The sequence below is a fragment of the Acomys minous genome (assembly GCF_964271855.1).
Source record: "Acomys minous genome assembly, chromosome: 2".
Taxonomy (NCBI): domain Eukaryota; kingdom Metazoa; phylum Chordata; class Mammalia; order Rodentia; family Muridae; genus Acomys; species Acomys minous.
Window position 1 is genome coordinate 26,382,292 of NC_140484.1, and position 20,688 is coordinate 26,402,979.

The following is a 20,688-nucleotide window of genomic DNA, read 5'->3' on the forward strand; positions in this document are numbered from 1 at the left end:
AGAGAGAGAGAGAAAGAGAGAGAGAATTCCTTAGTGCTTTTCCATGATTAAATGTCTTTCTTATTACAGATGAAAAAACCCAAATTTTTATGAAGAGCTCACATATATTCATATCTAAGCATCTTTTTATAGTTTAACAAAGTACAAGCAAGCAAGATTTTTTTTCCTCAGCCAGTTTCTCTTTATTGGCAAATGGCCATTGGGGGTTATAAAGGATCAATCAGTTTTCTCTTAAAAAGTAATCTTATAAAAATCTTAAAAGACTCAATTACAATACAAGGCTTACTTCCAATACTTTGAAAGTGCTATTGCAGGCTGTTTAGGCTAATTAATTAATACAAAATAATTTTAGTTGATCAAATCATATCAATTATTAGTCTATTTTTATCACAAGAATATACATCCTAAGTGTAACAGGTATGATTCTATAAACAGATAAGTTAACATAGTTAGATAAGGTCTTCAGAAGCCTCAGAGTCCTACAGACTATGGCATTTAACGATTATTTTATTATTCTAAAGACTCTTCGACAGTAAGACAGGTTAACTCTGGCAACAACCTTCCTACCTCAAAGAAGATGATCAGCATCAAAGAACCTCTTTCTGGTGATGGCTTCGGATGTAGGAAACAAGCCACTGGGAAAAATGTCCTTGTTCCTGCCACAGACAGAATTCTGCCTAAAAAGGGCAATCTTGGATGCAGGCAGAGTCGATGGCCAAACTCTGCCAAGACAGGGTAAGCAAATCCTCAATAGTTCCTGCCTCACAAATATGTCTGTCAGATATACTGGGACTGAAGGCTGATGATGATGCTCCAACGTTATAATTTTCAGTGACTGTTCAGGCAGCAAAATTACTCTGTCATTTTTTTTTTCACTTTAGAAGCTGTTACCCTGCACTTCCAGTTTGCTCAGGTAATTAAGTTTATTAAAGTCTCTGATGGGGTTGAAACCCAGAAAGTTTAGTCTTACAATTAAGCATAGTTGTTTAGAGGGTAAGATGTTTTTAGGGATAGGTAGATGTTTTAAGCTGATGGAGATCAGATATGATAGATATTGATTTACATTCAGAATTTTAGACTCAGTAAGAAAGGAAAGAAAGATGTTTTCTTCAAGGCTGCTAAGTACAAATAGCCAAAACACTATGAAGGTAACATTTATATAATTCCTGATTGTTCTGTGGTTCTTCTTGCTATATGTAGCTAATTTATTTATCTATAATAATATAAATATATATGTAAAAATAAATATAATTTAAAAATTGCTAAAAAAAATATGGTCCAATAAAGAGAAGTGTTTTCAGCCTTGGAAAAAATCTTAAAGGAATCACAAATATAAACTTTTATATAAAAAGCAGACAGTGTTTTCTACTCTAAATATTCAGAATGCCCACCCACTCAACAACATTTTTTATTAAATCATATTAGAAAGCTGAGGGCAAAATGGGTAAAATAAATTAATCACCAAATTGGATGCAGACCTGGGTTTAGCAAGAAACTCACCTCAGCAGGCTGTCGTTGTTCTTTTTCCCTGACCTAAAAAACAAAACAAAACAAAAAACATAAAACAAATAAACATACCAAAAAAACCCCTCACTCAATTATTAAGTGTATCTTTCCGAACTTCAAATTATTCCCCAAGATTTTCTCTGTCAAAACCACTAGCAAAATCTTAACCTAACCCTACTAACAATCTACATCTCTGAATTCTTTTTAAGGGTGATAGTCATAACTAAAGTGCTACATCTGTAAGCACTTTCTGAGGGTAGTGGTTGAATCTTTAATCTGCTCCAGCAGCAATGCTTGAAAAAGATGAATCACTATTATCCTAAGTGCCAATGACACTGCCCAGCGAGGGGCTGGAAACCCCCTTGGCATTTTCTCCAAACTCATAGATTGTGAGGGATGTGATGACCAAGAGGGTAGAAAGAAGAGCAAAACTTCACAACAGCAGAAATTCCTTAGGACAGGAAGTCCTCAGGACAGGAACTCCTCAGGGTTCTGTGTCTCTGAGACACTCACATCATGGTTGTGCTAACTGGTGGGCTACATGCTATGAGTTCTAACACTGTTTTGCTGTTCCTCCTGCACTGCCTCCAACAGGAAGGATTTCAGTGACCCTTACCTTGGGGGGGATACATATAAATTGAAGTAAATTGAAGGTTATTTTCTATGTTTAAGTTTGGTCAAGAAGCTGTGATTGCAAATGGGAATACTTAAGGAACTTATCAGGGCTTCAAACAGTTCTGAGAACAGGAAGGAAATCTAACTCTGAAGATGGTTTTACATTCCACTCCTGTATGTTTTCAAACTGCATACTTTAAAAGTGAATTGTAGAATGACTGTTGAAGTCTGATTTGGTGGCTTTGAGTTCAGAAGTTTGTGAAGCAATCACGTGCCTTAGCCATCACCTCCACATGATTAAACCATATTCAACAACCGTATCCTTCAACACAGAGGTTCTAGAACACTGGGGCATATCAGCACTTCCTGGAAAATCATTTTTAAGTCTTCTGGTAAGCTTCTTGTATTTTCCAGATGATTCCGATAGTAGGCTAAGTGGGACACTTGAAAACAAATCTTCTTTCAGCTCTAGCCTTCAGCATTCCAGTTAGTACTCTTTGAGCCACCTTTAGAGAAATTTGTCTCTGAAGTTGATAGGCAGTGTTCATGGGGTTATCTTTTTTATTTTATTTTTTTAATATAGCAACAGGCCTGGAGATGCTGCAGAACAGAAGGTGGCGAGGGGAGTGTCTGCAGTGACAGTGGAGTGAAGTATACAAGGAGGAGTTGGAGAGGCCAAAGATGTTGGGAAAGCAAGTCAGGGCTACGGCCAAAGTTTATCTATACTAGAACCCTGGGCCTCATACACTCAAGCCCCCCTAGTCTTGCTGTCTTCTGACTCCAGGCCAGGGATGGGAGTTCTCTGGGCAGTTTTCTATACAGGAGCAAAGTACGCAGAGATGCTGCTGCTCTTTTGTGATAAAGTCAGAGGGTTCTCCACTTGTGCACTCTTCCTTCACCCCTGGCTCAGGCAGGGCCATGATAGACCTCTGGGCTCCATTGGGTGTTTCAGAGGTCTTAGAAGTTATCTTTTTCCTAACAAAAAATAAATGAAAGAGCATGGCTTTGCTCCACTTTAAACCTTTGTAATTTTGAAAGGATCTGCTTAGGTAGTACATATTCACTTCTAATGAATCCATGAATTCAAGAGCATAGAGCCACAGGAAAAGCCTAATAAGCCAGATAATCTGTGAAAGCTGAAAAATACTTATTTGAAGATGTTTGTAGTGTGAGGACCTTGTGTTATCTTCTTCAACCCTCTTTTCTATGGACAATACAAAAAGACATATGGACAATACAAAAAGAAATAGTAGATGTACGATAGTCAATTTGGGTGGAAGAAGAAGACAGACATTATTGGGGGAAGATCCAAAAGGGCAGAGGAGAAAAGAAAAAGAGCAAGGAATAATGAAATTGTTGCATAAAGTGTCTCAATGAAACTAATTGTGGTATGCTAAACAAACAAACAAACAAAACACCAATAGAAAAGTATAGAGGAACAAATAAAAAGAGCATTATTGTCATAACGAAGTCATAAGCAACCAGAAATATCCGCAATAGTATGTGCGGCTTCTCATGGTTCTGATTCATGGGATTCATCAGGCAGCAGCCATAACTCATAAAGCATGCACCTGCATCCTCCTGTCCAACAGTGTACGGAACGGGCACCTTACAATATGGGACTGATGACTTTGCAGAGCATTTCGGTAAAAGCCGTGTCTGCTGCCCTGCTTCTGATTGCAGTGGAGTGCTTTGACACAAATGCGGTGTTTGAGATAGTCAGCGTGGAAGATTCAGCTTCATGGCCACTGTGCTGCTCCGTACGTTCCCATTCATCACGCCCCACTCGCCAAGCGCGTCACTAAACCGCACTGACTGAAGAACTAATTCGCAAACAAAAGTGGTGCCAAGTAATTCAAACCACAACTTGTTACCAAAGTCCTCTGAAAAATAGCAAACATTCACTTGGTGACACTTTCTAATTATACTTCAAATCAAAACACTAGTCCATAATAAAGGACAGATTAACGGCTCCCAAAAAAAACAATTAAATTGATTCAGGGAATAACAGGCTCTTCCTACCATTATCTTTTGAAATATTCTGGGTGATGAAAAACAAAACATGTATTTGCTTGTGCACATTTTTTTTTTCCTGAAAATGTTTCATCCTGCTGTTAGGAACTAACCCTGTGGACCGTTTTCAGAAAAAAATAAAAAAAGAAAGAAAAGAAAAGAAAAGGCTTCCGAGATGGCTGAATAACTGCTGTCTTCTCTGCTTTCCGTCACAGGCACTGATCAGTCTCACTTTGGTTCTATTAGATTAGGCGTTGCACCATGCAACGAACCCTTGCACCCTGGACAGACCACTGCTGCTCCTAGGTTAACACTTGCTCCTCTAAATTCCTAACCTCCTTTACAGAGGGTTGTGGACACCGCAGAAGCTTTCCTAGACGCCTAAGTGAGCTGTGGCATCTGGAAAAGTTCAGAGAGAGCAGATGTCAGTCTTCTAAGACCCCATGCACTATATTCTTGTATATATTTATAACTTAGGACAAACACAATGATTCTACCTGCAGAGGACGTACGAACAGTTAATAAAGTTTTCTATATATATAATTTACAAGACCTACTATATTTGGGGGAAATATATCTAAAGACTATTATCTTTTTCTAATATTCCATATCCTGGTTTATATATATAAAAGAAGAATCTTAGGAGCAAGGTAAAATGCAGCAAGTATACACTGAGAAAGCAAAGGAGTTTCAAGCCCCTCATACTGCCTGCTGCCGGGCCCAGTGTGCTGGCCTCTTTTTGTGTGACCCTCTTCCGGGAGGGACATGAACGAAGGTCTACTCACCCCAGATAGGAAACAAACACCAGGCTAAAATAAGGATGCCGCCACGGACAAATTTAGTTAACCAATGAGTTTTATTGGGCTTACTTATAGGAGCAGACATGACAGAAAGACAGCTGCATCACCAAAGTCCCACAGCATGAACGACAGCTTACAAATTAGGAATGTGCCGCACAACCTGCACAGCTTGCAGCAGCGCCACAGGTTTGAGAGTGTCTTTATGGGACGTTCAGTTGGTCAGTGCCTCCTGCAGGCAGCTCAGCTGATCTCTGTCTTTGCCACAGTTTGCCTGAGTTTGTGGGAAAGTGTTTCTCAGAAGTTTATTACTTACATACCTGAGAAGTGAGAGACTTAGTGTATCTCCTCAGCTTTAGGGATCGTCTGAGGGTTTTGAATCGATTGCTTCCTGTGCACAAGGACAGTCTCTGCAGGACAGAATGTTTTTAATCTCCTTTGAGAACAAGCTGTGTCTTGGTAAGTGTTTTAGTCACTATTATATTACTGAGACGAGAAACCATGATCGAGATAACTCAAGAAGAAAGTGTATAATGAGGGCTTGCTTGCAGTTTCAGAAGTTAGGCCGTTATCATTACGGCAGGGAGCATGGCAGACCACAGGAGGACCTGTTACTAGAGAAGTCGCTGAGAGGTCTACATTCTGATCTGCTCTCATTTTAATTATATACCTTTTGTATAAATATGAAGAAAACTTTAGGGAAAATGTAACAAAATGTAACTAAAGCCATTGGAAATTTTATGTCTATTTTTTTTCCTCATGGTTTTTCTGCCTTGACTGTTCTGGACTTACATTGTAAACCAGTTATGGGGGAGTGGGGGAGCCGGGACTGCCTCTAACATGAACTCTGGTGCCTCTGATTAGGTAGCTCATTTTTTAAAATTAATTTTTGAGTAGGTATTTCTTTTCTTTAGTTTTCATAAGAGCTAGATATTAGTCTTTTATTGTACAATAAGTTTTTCTTTACTTCTTTGGTTAAATTCATTCCTAAGTACTTGAATGTTTTGGAGCTAGTATGGGTGGGATTTTTTTTTAATTCTTATTATCTTATCACTATTTAGTTGTGACATGTCACTGACTCTTTGAGCTCTTTCCTGGAACTTAATGAATTTTGCTTCATTGATTCATTCCTGATTTTATCGGAATTCCCACCCATTTAGTACGGTTGTTGTTGTGGGTTTATGACAGACACTAAAGTATGGTTCTTCTCATGTTATTTTTGGGTCAATGGTTAAGAACACTAATTGCTCCTGTCGAGGACCTGGGTTCAATTCCCAGGATCCACGTGGTGATTGACAACCATCCACTCATAACTCCAATTCTAGGACATCCAATGTGCTCCTTTAAATTGCTTGGGCACCAAGCATGCATGTGATGCACATATATACACACAGTCCAAATACTCACACATAAAATAAAATGAGTAAATCTAAACTTAAAACACACAGATGACAGACAGAAACACACACACACGCACACATACACACACACACACACACACAATTATCTATTGCATGGTTCCAAAGATATCATAAGTTGACTCTCACAGTTTTAACCATTTCTCATTATAGTTCCCAAAGACTGAATATGGGCAAGAAGTCACATACCTGGCAAATTAATAAATTTGTTATTACATTTTGAAAAGAATTCTGTATCTCTTGCATTTTTATCCATGAACAAATGTTTCTTGTCATTCAAATATTGTTCTATTTCAAATTCCTATATTTATGTTAACTTTTTAGCATAGAAATCAGATATACTCACAATGAATTATTTTTCTATGATTTGCATTTCCTTAATAATTTAATTTTGTGTGAAAAATAACTTATCTCAACAAGCAAGTGTTATGTACCATGGGTATTCATTTCAACTACCTCATTGACATGTTAATCCTATTAATTTTGCTTTTCCATATTTAATTTTAGCAGATGTTTCTTTTATTAATCAAATGAATATGCATATATATGTGAATATGTCCATTACCATTATTATTTTCAGTATATATTGGCACATTGGAAAATTAATGTAACCACCACCATATATATAGAAAATTTTCATTAACATAGGAAATTCATTACACTCAAAAATTCTGGTTTGTGGTTGAATTGGTTTGAAGTGTTTTTATTACATACAATTTTTTGGGAAATATTTTCTCAAATTATATATAAAGTGGTATCATAGTAACCTAAATCATGACATGATTCATCAAGAATTTTTAAAAACAAATAGTCTTCTCTTCTTGTTTATTCTTCGGAAAAGCACATTCTCCAACTAATTGCTCTTTTCACTTATATCATTTTCAGATTCTGTTTGGTGAAAAATATTTTTTATTCAGACAAGCTACTCATATTCTTCAGTTTACCTGCCATTATCAGAAAGTTGGAATTGTTTGTAATAATTTGCTTATGTTACTATTTGGCTATAATCCAAAAAAGTTAAATGAGGTATGATTTTGGTTTCAAGTTATTTTTGTGTGTTATGGTGGGTTAAAATGAGATAATATTGTTTTCAAAGGATGGCATGAATTGAATAAAAACTCCTTAAATATCTTCAATATTTATTAAAATCTAGGCAATTTACCAGCCCAGTGTGTTAATAGCTTAATTTCTTTAACATAATTTATATAAATAAAGATGCATTCCACATATAATTTCAAAAGCCAACATACACAATATCATAGAATACATAAATTTCTCTGTCACATGTTCATGAATTTTAATCTTTATTTTTCACTTTGCCAACTACTTTCATGTAAAAAACATTCAGATTCCATGCTGCAGTGAAATTTCCCTCTTTACAATCTTATTGAACAAGGGCTAAAACAGGGAAATAAATGTTCTACTGTCTTGAAAGCTTCCTGCTTCTGGGGGAAAAAAATCTACTAATTTGGAAATGAACATCATGTTTTCTTCCTGCTAGAGTTGGCTGGATGTGTACTCGGGGCAGATTCTGACTGCAAGGTCATGATGCTCAATGTATTCTGCACTGTTCCCAGTTCAGCTCTCTGCATTCCCTTTCCTTTGCCCTTTGAAACATTCCCTCCTTACTAATATATGTGTGGTTTGCTATGTACTGTCCTACATATCTTTTAAGTATTAAGTAATAAATTCTCCAATGCCAGTAGATACTTTAGGGAACATAATTATGCATGAGCTGAATTATCTCATCATTTACTCCTCAGAAGATATGTTTTATAAAATGAAACCTCATATCAACTTTTTTATGTTAAATGGAAATGAAGGATATTTCAGGGAGGCCATTATGTGATTGTTTAAGTTGTACAATGTGTGCCTTGCTTATTAAACAAACAAACATGTTAGCAAACCATAAGGAAAAAATGGCTTTATCTTATTGGCTCTATTTGTCATGTGCTTAAACTGATTTCTAAACTCAGGATACCAAACAAATTTGGTGACTTATTTTAACCACCATTTTATTTATATACCATTTAAATTTTATAAGTTAAAAAAATAGATGGATTTCACTTGTCTTCGATGACAAAGAACTTTTGTTCATTGATAATAATAACCAATACAGCATATCTAATAGATAACCAATAGAGCAAGCAAATGCACATTAATAGTTATATTAATTTTTTTCAACAAAAATCTGTGTTATCTTTTAAAACTCTCTCTCTCTCTCTCTCTCTCTCTCTCTCTCTCTCTCTCTCTCTTAGGTAAAATTGAAAAATTTTATACAAAGAAAAGTCTAATGAGTGAAAATGTTAAGCATATAGCTGTATTGAATGCAAATGCTACTTTCATGAGTTTCAAATACAGTTTGGTGTCAAAACCACCAACTCAGTTTTTATACCTCTAGAAAATGAATAGTCCATACATACTACTTTTCATGCAAGAATTTTTACTTAGGTTCTAATATTTCAAAACATTTGTTTACAATTATGTATAGGATGCATAAAATTATGATAGTAACTTTATATAACTTTTCAGATAACTTCTTAGGAGACAGAATTATGACTTAAGTTAAAAATTATTATGCTATAATTCAAACATTTTGTTTATTTTTTTTGAAATATAATATCTTGTAAAATATTTTGGAGATACTTACTTATCTAGTGGTGTGAAGCTGTAAAGCCGTGCGACCTGGGGAGTAAGTCCAGAGCAAGAGCGAGATTGAGACCTGAAAGGCTTGTCTTGAGACCGGCAGCAGTAAGGAATGCTCCCTCCTTGCTCTGGGCCTCGTGTCTGGGCACACAGCCTGTATGACCCCTGTCTTGCCATGCTTGAGGTAGTCATGTAGCCTCCTGGCCAAGTTTCAGGTTCAATCTCCTCCCTCCTTATAAGAGCATGTCCAGCTAGCACCTGGAATTCCTCTTCCTGAAAATGAAGCATCCCCAGCACCTTTCTCCAGCCAAGGATGTACACTCACTCCAATGCCTCTATCTACTCCCCAAGGTTTATATAGCACTTATTCATTCCCAATGAGAGCTGTTTCACTGGAAACCATCTTGAAGAAAGTGTTTCTCCCTACTCACTTCTGACTGAGATCCTGCAAAACCCACCCGCTCAGTCAAGCCCAGGGTGCAGTTGGTGCCTGGGTACCCCAAGGGCAGAGCAGATCTAGGCCTGCACAATGGCCTCTGGCACTGTGGCAAGCAGTAGACATATTTGTGTGACACATTGAATTTTTCACTCAACAATTATATTTTAAAAAGAGACAATAACCATATAGCAATTTCTTATTCTACTTAAGTAATGGTGTGTTTTATCTTATTTAAGATCATAAAGGTACATTTCAATCTTATGATTGGGAAACATCTCTAAATATGTGACACAGCAATCAAGTTTCATTTGTTTAAGTGGATTGACATTTTCCTGTGAGACAGGCAAGATCTAACCAAATATTTATTTTCAAAAGTTTATGGAGCTTCTTATTTTCCAAGAACATGATGCATAGAGACCTTAGGATGTGTTCACAATGACACAGAGACTAATTCTCTGTTGTAATACCCTGCAGAGCAAAGCCCCATATACCATGCCATTTGAACCTCACAACTATCTATGATTCATTGGACATTATTGGTCCCATAATCTCATACATAAAGAGCCTAAGATTTGGAGAACAACTAGTTTGAAAAACCAGTTTATCTGATTCCCAGAAAAATCAATAACCTGTTACTAAATGACCAGGTTTTTTTATGCTTTATTGGGGGTGGGGGGGAACGGTACTTTTTCTTCCAGTTGTGTTTGGTTCTATCCTGGGTCTCTGTGCTGTCCTGTCTCTGTCTCTGGTTCCTGGCCATCCATCTAGACAGTGCCAAGGACAGGCTCCCTCTTGTAGTGTAGGCCTCAAGTTGGATCAGTCATGGGCTGGCCATTCCACAAATTTTGTGTTACCATTGTCCTGCCATGTCTTCCTGGCAGAACAGATTGTAGGTCAAAGTGTTGATGTCCTGGTCTCACTGATAAAAAGCCTTGCTTGGTTATAGAAGATGGCCAGCTTTAGCTCTGTTTCCCCCATTGCTATGAGACTTTACTAGAGTTACTCTTGCAGTTTTGAAGCAGTTTCCACTGCACTAGGTTTCTCCGTCTCCCTCGCAAAGTTCCCCAGTTCCAGTCACCTCTCCCAGTTCTCTCTCCCTCAATCTCTGCCAACTCCCTGCCTGTTTCCATCCCCCACCTGCTCCCAGTTACCCACAAGATCTATTTTATTTCTCTTTCCTGGAGAGATCCATGTGTGTTCCCTTGAGCCCTCCTTGTTACTTAGCCTCTCTGGATCTGTGGATTGTAGCATGATTATCCTTGACTTAACAGCTAATATCCACTTATAAATAAGAATATACCATGCTCGTCTTTCTGGATCTGCGTTACCTCATTCAGGATTATCTTTTATAGTTCCACCCATTTGCTTGCAAATTTCATGAGTAACAGCTGAGTAACACTCCATTGTGTAAAAGTATCACATTTCATCATCCATCCTTTGGTTGAGGAACATCTAGGTTGTTTCCAGTTTCTGGCTATTTTGAATAAAGCTGTAACGAACATTTTTCAGTAAGTGTTCTTGAGGCAGGATGGAGTGTCTTTTGTGTATATGCCCAAGAGTAGTGTAGCTGGGTCTTGAGGTAGATCGATTCCCAAGTTCCTGAGGAACTGCCATACTGATTTCCATGGAATCTCATAGTGGTTTTGATTGCCACTTCATTGATTGTCTAAGGATGGTGAATAATTCCTCAGTTGTTGAGAATTAACTTTTGGTCTGTACCCCATTTTTAATTGAATCATTTGATTTGTCGACGTCTAGTTTCTTAATTTTTAAAAAATACAATTTGAGTATTAGTCCTCTATCAGATATGGAGATGGGAAACATCTTTTCCCACTCTGCAAGCTGCTGCTTTGCCTGAATGACAGTGCCCTCTGCCTTGCAGAAGCTTCTGAGTTTTCTGAGATCTATTATTATAAATGCTTGGACTTTAAGAAGTTCCAAAGTTTATTTTTTCATATTCTTACACTTCTATGTTGACCTTTGCATGGCTGTTATGGTGGATATCTCTAATGGTTTGTGGAGAGTAGCTTTTCCCTGGTGCTTTGCCTTGCATTACCAGTTTGTTGTACACTGTTGGATATTTCTAGCACCACAGTGTTATTACTCCTCATAGCTTTATTGGTTGTGATGAATGACTGGGCATTGTGAATATGTTTCGTTGTTAGAGAGACCCACTGACTCTGCAGTTCCCACAGAAGTGGAGCATTAACAATATGAGTCAATGTGGTATAGACTACAGAGATTATCAGGAACACCTTCTGTGCCTACTCATATAACAGGGGTGTTGGCTGCTGCCCAGCAATGAGGGTTTCCACAGGCATGGCTGAGCTTAGCTCTGGTACTTAAGAAGCTTTCTGTTACTGACTGTTCCAGTCAAGGAAAAGGCCTGAAACCTTTACTTTCTGGTTAGGCAATAGTTCAGGTCCAGATGCTTCACAGGGAGAGGTGGCAGCCGGAATCCTGGACCTCCCATACTCTATCTCCTGACTTCACTCTTAGCCCTGTCAGCAGTGCATGTTAAAACAAGGTGTGGTGACAGAAAAAGAAATGTGTTATTTCTCTCAGCTGCTAGTGTGTGTGTGTGTGTGTGTGTGTGTGTGTGTGTGTGTACGTGCACATGTTTGTCTGTCTGTCTGTATTCCAAAGGCAAGACTTCAGGCCCCCTGACTATTGCTGTTAACACTCATGTCAGCTTAATAGCTGAAGCTTTTATTTTCCTGAACATTTACGCTTAAAAGTCTGACTGGGCTCTGAGTTGGTTTTGCTATAGCAGTGGTAGGGTTAGTTCAATGAAGAATACCCCACCAAGACTGTGAGGCCCTGAGCTCAATGCCTAGCACTGTATACACAAATAATAAAATCAGTAACCACAGAGAAGATAAAGCAACAAAAGTAACAGAAAAACATACAGTCTAAGGCAATTCCTTTCCACTGCGGCCTATGTTGTCTAAGTCAAGCACAGGTATTTTTTATATGTTACGTTGTTATCTTATATTATGATATTATATTATATTGTATTATATTATATTATATTATATACTACTTTGTATGTTATGTTATATATTACAGAGGCAGAAGGATGTCAGAGCATTCCTAATCTCCCTTTCTGCTGTGGTGTCACTGGGTATTGAGATAAATAGGTCATACCAGAAAGATATTAAATTGTTACCAACTGGGTTTTACTTCTTAAAAGAAACAAATTAAAAGAATTCAGGCAGCCCCAGCAGAGATATTACCCAGAACTTCTTGCCCTTACCCCTGTCAATTAAGCAAAATCACACCCTCAGTCGCAATAAATAAGCTGCCTCAGCCATAGAAGTGGGAGCTTCTCTCCTTCATATACAATTCTATACCAGGTAGCATGGCCAACAAGTTTGTGTAAAGTAACTCCACCAAGACACATGAACAAAGTCTCTCCTATGAAGAAGCATCTCACTGAAGCAGTGTGGTGAAGGACTCCAAAGTATGGGGCTATTCAGGGGCCTCTGGACTTCCAGAAGAGCCTTAATCTGCACAATAGATTCCTTCACAATTCAGCTCTCAGCTACTACATCTTGTGAATGAGCTGGGAGATGAAAATAAGTTCTTCCAAAGTCTTATCCCAGACCTCTTATGCTGAACTTTGTTCTGTGTCAACAGAATTTGTTGGGGCTCTCAACTTCATTTCCACCTAAGAGAAACTCTGCCTCTAAACATGGAGCTGAGCTGTTATAGGGTATTTTCTTACTCTCTTTTCTTTGGTCTCTGAATTTTATCAGTTTTCTGCTTTTATTTCATTTGGAATGAGATTCTTTGGTCAGCATGTGTTCACAAAGAAAGGTACAAGTATATAATGCAATTTCATTTTACTCAGTAAAGTGCATGTTAGGTGCCTATATAATATCTAAAAATCTGTAATTGATAGAATTTTTAAAATATTTCTCTTTGTGTCTCTGTCTTATTAACTTAATATTATGAATTCGAATTGCATCAATTTTTCTTCAAACAACATAATTTTGTCATTTTAGTGGCTTAATAAAACCCCACTGTGTACATATTCCATTGTCTTTTTAGCGATCATTTCCTTGAAGACATCCAGGTTGACTATAATTTGGCTACTGTGAATAGTGCTGTAATCAACATAGATGTGTAAATATCTGTGGGTTGTATTAAAGTCTGTTATATATATATATATATATATTATGTCACACACATATATATATGGTATGTCATATATATATATATATATATATATATATATATATGGTATATCTGCATCTTTTGGTACATTTTGTTTTATTGAGGAGCCTCCATACTTCTTTCCACATTGCCTAGACTAATTTGCATAAGTACCAACAAAGCATAAGAATGATCTGCTCCTCACATGACACCAGAATTTACTGTAACTTGTTTTTGTTTTGTTTTCTTTTAAATGGTAGCCACTGAGACTCAGGCGACATAGGCGACTAATTAAAACTAGTTGTAATTTGTTTCCCTGATTTCATTTCTCTGATGAATATTTATTTTACACGGTTTACATGAGTCATTTTACTCATCTTTTTTTAAACTGTTTATTTTCTTGGTGCCTTTATTGATTGGACTGTCTGGATTCTTGTTATTTTATATTTTGAGTTTTCGGCATATGTGGAAGTTAATCCTTTACCCCATGTTTATCTAGCAAAGCTTTTTTTTTTCCCCCATTCTTTGGTCCGCCTCTTCTCTTCATTAATTGCCTCTTTTGTTGTGCAGAAGCTTTTAAATTTCATATGACCCAATTGTCAATTCTTGGAATCCTTCTCTAAAAAATATTTGTATGTATTTATATCTCAAAATCTTTTCCCTGTGCTTTTCTCTAAAAGTTCAAGTTTCATATCTTACATGAAAGTTTTCCATTTTTGAAATGATGTTTGTACAGAGTAAGACATAGAGATGTAGCTTTATTCTTCTACATGTGTGTACACGGTTTGCTCAACATTTGTTCAGAAGGCCTTTTTTTCCCTCCAATGTACTTCTTTGGTCATCTTTGTCAAAATCAACAGACTGAAACTGAATCCTCTATTCCAACCAATTATGTATCTGTTTTAATGCCAGCATCATGCTGCTTTTGTTAATATAACTTTGTAGAATAACTTGAAATCAGGTGTGGTGATATCTCCAGCATTACTACTTTTTTCTCAGACTTGCATTGGCTATTCAAGTACTTTGTATTCCCATATGAATTTAGAACTTTTTCCGTTTCTGAAAATGATGTCACTGGAATTTTGATGAAGAGTGCAGTGAATTTGTAGATCACTTGGGTAAGAGGGACGCTTGTAGAAGGCAATTTTGCGAGGCCAGGAGCATGGGCCGACATTCCATCTGTCAGTGTCTTCCCCAGGTTCATTCCTTCATGTAAAATCTTCATTGCAGAAGTCTTTCTCTTTTCTGCTTGGGCTTAGTTTTGTTTAGCTTTTGAGGCTATCATAAATGGGAATTTTTTCCTGATGCTTTTATCAAAATGTTTATTACTACTTTTTTGGAAAACTGTTGATTATTGTACAATGTATTTTGAATTGTATGGTGATATTGTTGTGTGGTAACTTTGTATTCTCATCCCTAAAAGTGTTCATCAGTTCTAAATATTCTAGTAGCATCATTAACATTTTTATGAATAGGAACATTTTGTCTAAACATGAGTATATTTTTATTTCTTCCTTATCTATTTTAGTTCCTAAAATATGTTCTCTTCTCTATTCCTCTACCTATAACTTCAAGTACTATTTTGAATAAGTGTACAGATACCGGACACTCTAATCTCTTATTGATTTTAGTGAAAATAATTTCAGTTTCTTATACTTAATATAATATTGGCTATTGGTTTGTCACATACACTCTTTATGTTAAGTTATAGTCCTTCTATACTTAGTTTATTTGAAGTTGTTATTATGAAAAGTTGTAAGACTTTATCAAAGTCTCTTTCGGTATCTAATGAGATAAGCCTATTTATACCGTGTATAAAATGGATTTATTCACAGAACCATCCTTGTATCCTAGATCTCAGGCATGAAGCCAATTCGATCATGATAAATGTTTATTATGTCATTTTTATTTATTTTTAAATATTTCTCTGTTATACTAAAAGAAGCTTCTTTGTTGAAGATGGAAAGATGCGCTAATCAATGGGTATAATAATAAATCGTTAGGAGTCAGTTTAATAACATGTCCGTTTAGCTAAGTAATAATAATATGTTCTCTCCTAGGGTCTATGATTTATTTAGTCCCATTTTCATGGCCTAATAATGGTGCCTGGTATGGGTGTTGAATGATTATTAATATCGAATATTGAATTATTATTGTAATAAATCAACAGTTAGTCCTTAACCACCTTTCTACCCAAATAACCACACAAAGAGACTAGTATCTATTTAATTAGCATATGGAACAATGTAGTGAAATAATTACTCCATCCTAAGCCTGCAAACAAGTATAGTTTCCTAGCATTCAGATTCCCCACATTATACTTGCTTTTTACCCATATCCTAGGTCTGGCTCATTCCTCCCTGGTGGCCGGCACCCCCACCCCCAAAACACTATCCTCTCCTCCTGTTATTTCTCCTCCCCTCACCAGACCAGGATGTCCCACCTTATTCTCTGCGATTGCTCAGAATTGGCTAGTTGTCTTTTTACTGGCAATACAGAGAACAAATGGTGACATGGTTACACAAATTTGGGACAAGACATACTTACATGCTTCTCTTTCCCAATATCGACAGCACTGATTTTTTTTTTCTTCTTAAAAAAATCTTACTCAGAGATCAGAAGAGGGTACCAGTTTCCCTGGAACTGGAGTTACAGACAGCTGTAAAAATAACATAGGGGTGGTAGAAATTGAATCTGTGTCCTCTGAAAAAAGCAACAAGTACTGTTTGCTGCAGAGCCAATTCCTTTTTCATGGGTCATTTTTTTTCTTTTTCTTTATTCTTCTCTCACACTATACATGCTCCCTCCCCTTTTCCACTCCTCCCAGTTCCCTCCCCCACCTCTTTTCTCCCCCCAGATCCATGTTGCCTCTGTGTTCATTCAGAATAGAGAAGGCGTCCAACAGATATCAACGGAACATGACACAACAAGATGCAATAAGACCAGGAACAAACCCTGATATTAAGGCTGGACGAGGCAGCCCAGTAGGAGGAAAAGGGTCCCAAGAGCAAGCAAAAGTCAGAGACATCACCACACCCGCTGTTAGGAGTCTCATAAAAACCCTGAGCTAAACAACCACAGCATGTATGCAGAAGACCTAGTATAGGCTCATGCAGGCTCCACGGTTGTTGCTTTAGTCTCCATGAGCTCTATGAGCCCGGCTTAGTTGATTCTATAGGCGGGCCATGTTTTCCTGGTGTCCTCAACCCCTCTGGATCATACAGTCCTCCTCCTTCGGAGGATTTATTTTTCCATTTTGTGAATTTCTCCCTCATCTGCCCTTGTACCATAGAACTCTAGTGTTCTGCCTAGTCATCCACTTCAATGTGCAGTCACATCAATCACTGTGGCTCTAGTTTAACTACTCTGGAGGAAGTGACAAGGTCTGGGTTCTTTCCCTCTGGCCTCCTGCCATCTTGCTCAAGCAGGCTTGCATCCTTATCTCTTTCTCCCTAAGTCTCTCATCCAAAGCAAGGATTTTCTCACAATGCACATTAAGCCAAATGAATTCTAACTAAATAAATTATTATGCTACATTTATCAATCAAGTAGGATTATTTTTTTAAGGATTTGTTTTTATTTCTGTGTGTGTGTGTGAAAAACAGTGCATGCCACATGTATGTGAGTCAGTGGAGGCACCAGAAGAAGATGCTGGAGTTCTATGTACATTATTATTACTGCCACCAGTCACTTTGAACTACATGTTTAAGTATTTGAGACCTAGCAGCATGTGGCAGAGAAAAGATTTTACCATCTGAGCAATTTTTCAATTCCACCCTGACCCTACCTTGTGAATGGCTTGAGGAGTCAGATGCCCCCTTAGTGATGCTGTGTCTTTATAATATCAGCCATGGAACTGGCACAGCTCCTGAAAGTTGTGTCATTAACTTTTAAAATTAATGTGATACATTTGGTTTTTTCACTAGCTTTAAATACAAAACAAAATGGGTAAATCATGGAGTTTGTATTTATTATTTGAATTGAGTCCAAAAGCTGGTGGGGAGTTCAAGAAATTGTAACAAAATTAATATTGCTTGGTGTTTATAGTCTACATATATTATTATGTCCTTTAAGCTGAGTATGTAACTGTTGGCATCACATATAGTTCTGGAAACAAAACTGACCTGAATCCAAAGTCCCGGCTCCTAATACGTCCTTGCATTATCTCTCCATATGAGGAAGCCGGAAACCACTGCGCTGAGTAGGGAAGCTCAGGGCACTTGCTTGTTAGAAACCCCCAGGCAATCGGTACAGTGAGCAAGAGTAGAAAGTAGGATAGATCCATCCAAATGTCACAAGTGTGGAGAGAAAGGGAGCGGCCAAACCAAAAACAGAGGCTGGGGAAGGAACGGGTACTGCCCGTACAGACACACGAAAAACGTGTGAATATGTATGTATATAAAGTGAGATACCCAAATTATGAGTCAGGCCAGGTTGGCAGAGGGCAGGTCCTGGTCTTCCAGCTTGGTTGGTGCTCATCTGACTGACCTGTCAACAGGAAAAGCATCATGGCTTTTATGTAGCCACGGCACCTAAGATAAAAGCAGCCACCTCCTGCCTCAGCCCAGAGGCTGTGCTCTCCATCCTCGGAAAGGTGTGTAAACCTCGAAGGAGCACCCTCACTTGTATGCAAGCAGAATCTGTGATTTACAGAGATCACATCCTGTGTGATAGCGCTGTTGCCTTACCCTCACCCCTAATGCTCTTTATCACCTGTGCTTGAGCATTTCACACCTTTTGCAATGCTGTTCAGTTTACCCAATTCCATTGTGTTAATATTTGTATTATTATATCACTATTATATCAATGTATATTATATTATTATATTATATTATACTTATTATATTATATTTATTATTATATTCCCTTAGAAACCTGCTTGTTTTCTAATAGGTAGAAGAAGAGTGGATCTGGACAGGAAGACATGAGGAATGGGAACAGTAGAGGGAAGGGAAACCATAATCAGGATATATTATATGACAATATAACATATTGTCTATTTTCAATAAAATAATGTAAAAAAGTTCACACGTTGTAAGTATAAATTAACAAATTTAATGTATATAATATACTTCCATACGAGACAAATATTTTTATTATTATAAAGAAAAAGAAAAAACTCCTCTCAACCCAGCATTTTCGTTGTTGGTTGAAGCTAATACAGCCACCACCAATGTGGTATCCAGCAGAAATATTTAGATCAACACAATGAACTAGATCTTTGTGTGGCTTTCTTCTTGAAGGTGTGACAAGTTCTACAAATAATGGCAGAGATTATGCTGTGGAAAGATGTTCCCGTTTCTATGCTGCCTTCTGATCTTGAAAATGTGATTTTATAAGCATTATTACTTTTTAATTTTACTACAAAGTAAGGAAATCATTAGATGTACATATTTGTATCTAAACAATGGGAGCTCAGAATCAGCTCTACTTTTTTATTGTTGGGTGACCCTGGAAGAGCAATGTTCTTTTTTATACAATAAAGATAGCCACATCTGTCTCTTACAGAAGCTATCATGAGGGTCAAAATCAATATGAAGGATACATGTATGACATAACATTTACCCATGAGCTCTACAGTAAAATAAGTTTGAATTCTGGCACCACTAGAGTTACATCCATAAACAAATTATTTAAACATTCTAATTCACATTTTTCATTTTCTTTTTTTTTTTTTTTTGTAGCCATTTTTATTTTGTGATCACAAGATTCTGGCTAACAAAATTCTAGGTGAAACAAAGTTGTCTTTAATTACATCCCTTTGTTTTTTGTTTTGTTTTGTTTTGTTTTGTTTTTTTGTTTTTTTTACTTTATTAATTTATTCTTGTTACATGTCAATGGTTATCCCATCACTTGTATCCTTCCATTCTTCCCTCCCTCCCATTTTCCCCTTACTCCCCTCCCCTATGACTGTTCCTGAGGGGGATTACCTCCCCCTGTATATGTTCATAGGGTATCAAGTATCGCTCAAACTAAGGCACCAGCCAAGGACAATACAGGCGGTAAACCTTAAACCCCTACCCAGATCTAGCCAATGGACAGAACACTCTCCACAGTAGAGTGGAGAGTGGGATATTACTTTCTTACATACTCTGGTGCCTCAACTTTGACCATGTCCCCTGGAGGGGGAGACCTGGTGGCACTCAGAGGAAGGACAGCAGGTTACCAAGAAGAGACATTTTTCATTTTCTAAGATAAAGATAATATTAATCCACTATTCTTGGATTACTGTAAGACAATGCAGTGAAAGAATTTACTATATTATTAATTACATGTAAAGATGTCAACAAGTATTATTACTTTAAAAATACTATGTAAAAAATAGCTTAGTATGTTTCCATTTAAATCACATTCCTATTTGGAAAAAGAAGAATTCTTAACTTACATTGGAGCAAAATAAACAATAGTATTAAGTGAAAAATGTAAACTCATTATAGTAAAATATGTCTCTTAACTTCATGGAACTTAGACATAGTTTTTATGCATAATAAAAAATATCTCTCATATGGCTAAGAACTGAAAATGTTATCTGTGAGAGATATTTTGGCTAGCATAAGTGAGACCTGAATTCACTCCACAGCACTACAAAATAAATAAAAAAAATAGCAACAACAAAACGCTTGGCAGATACCATGCTAAGCACTTTCATGTCTGATCTTATTTAATTCTCATAGGAGCCCTGAGGGCATACTACTTCACTAACTTTAAATATGAAGATGTTAAATGTGTAGAATGTTATAAATCAGATGTTTCACTACAAGAGTCAACACTCTTGTCCCACAATGATGGTATCCTGCTTTTTATGATGCAATTTGACCAAAGAATACTATTATAAGTCAACCAATTTATTCCCTCTTTAGTCAATGGTCTAGTATTTTATTCAGGGCTGTTCTATCTGCTAGAGGAAGACGAAGGGAAACTGTATGGAGTATGTGAAAAGAAATATGACATTAGTATTTATAAAAATTATACTATATGAAAATTTCCATTCAAGACACACATCGTCACATTTGGTCCTTACCAAAGTTTATGAGTTAGGTATTGAGAACTTGCCAAGGAGAACTCTAAATAGCAAAAAATATTTAAATAAGGGATT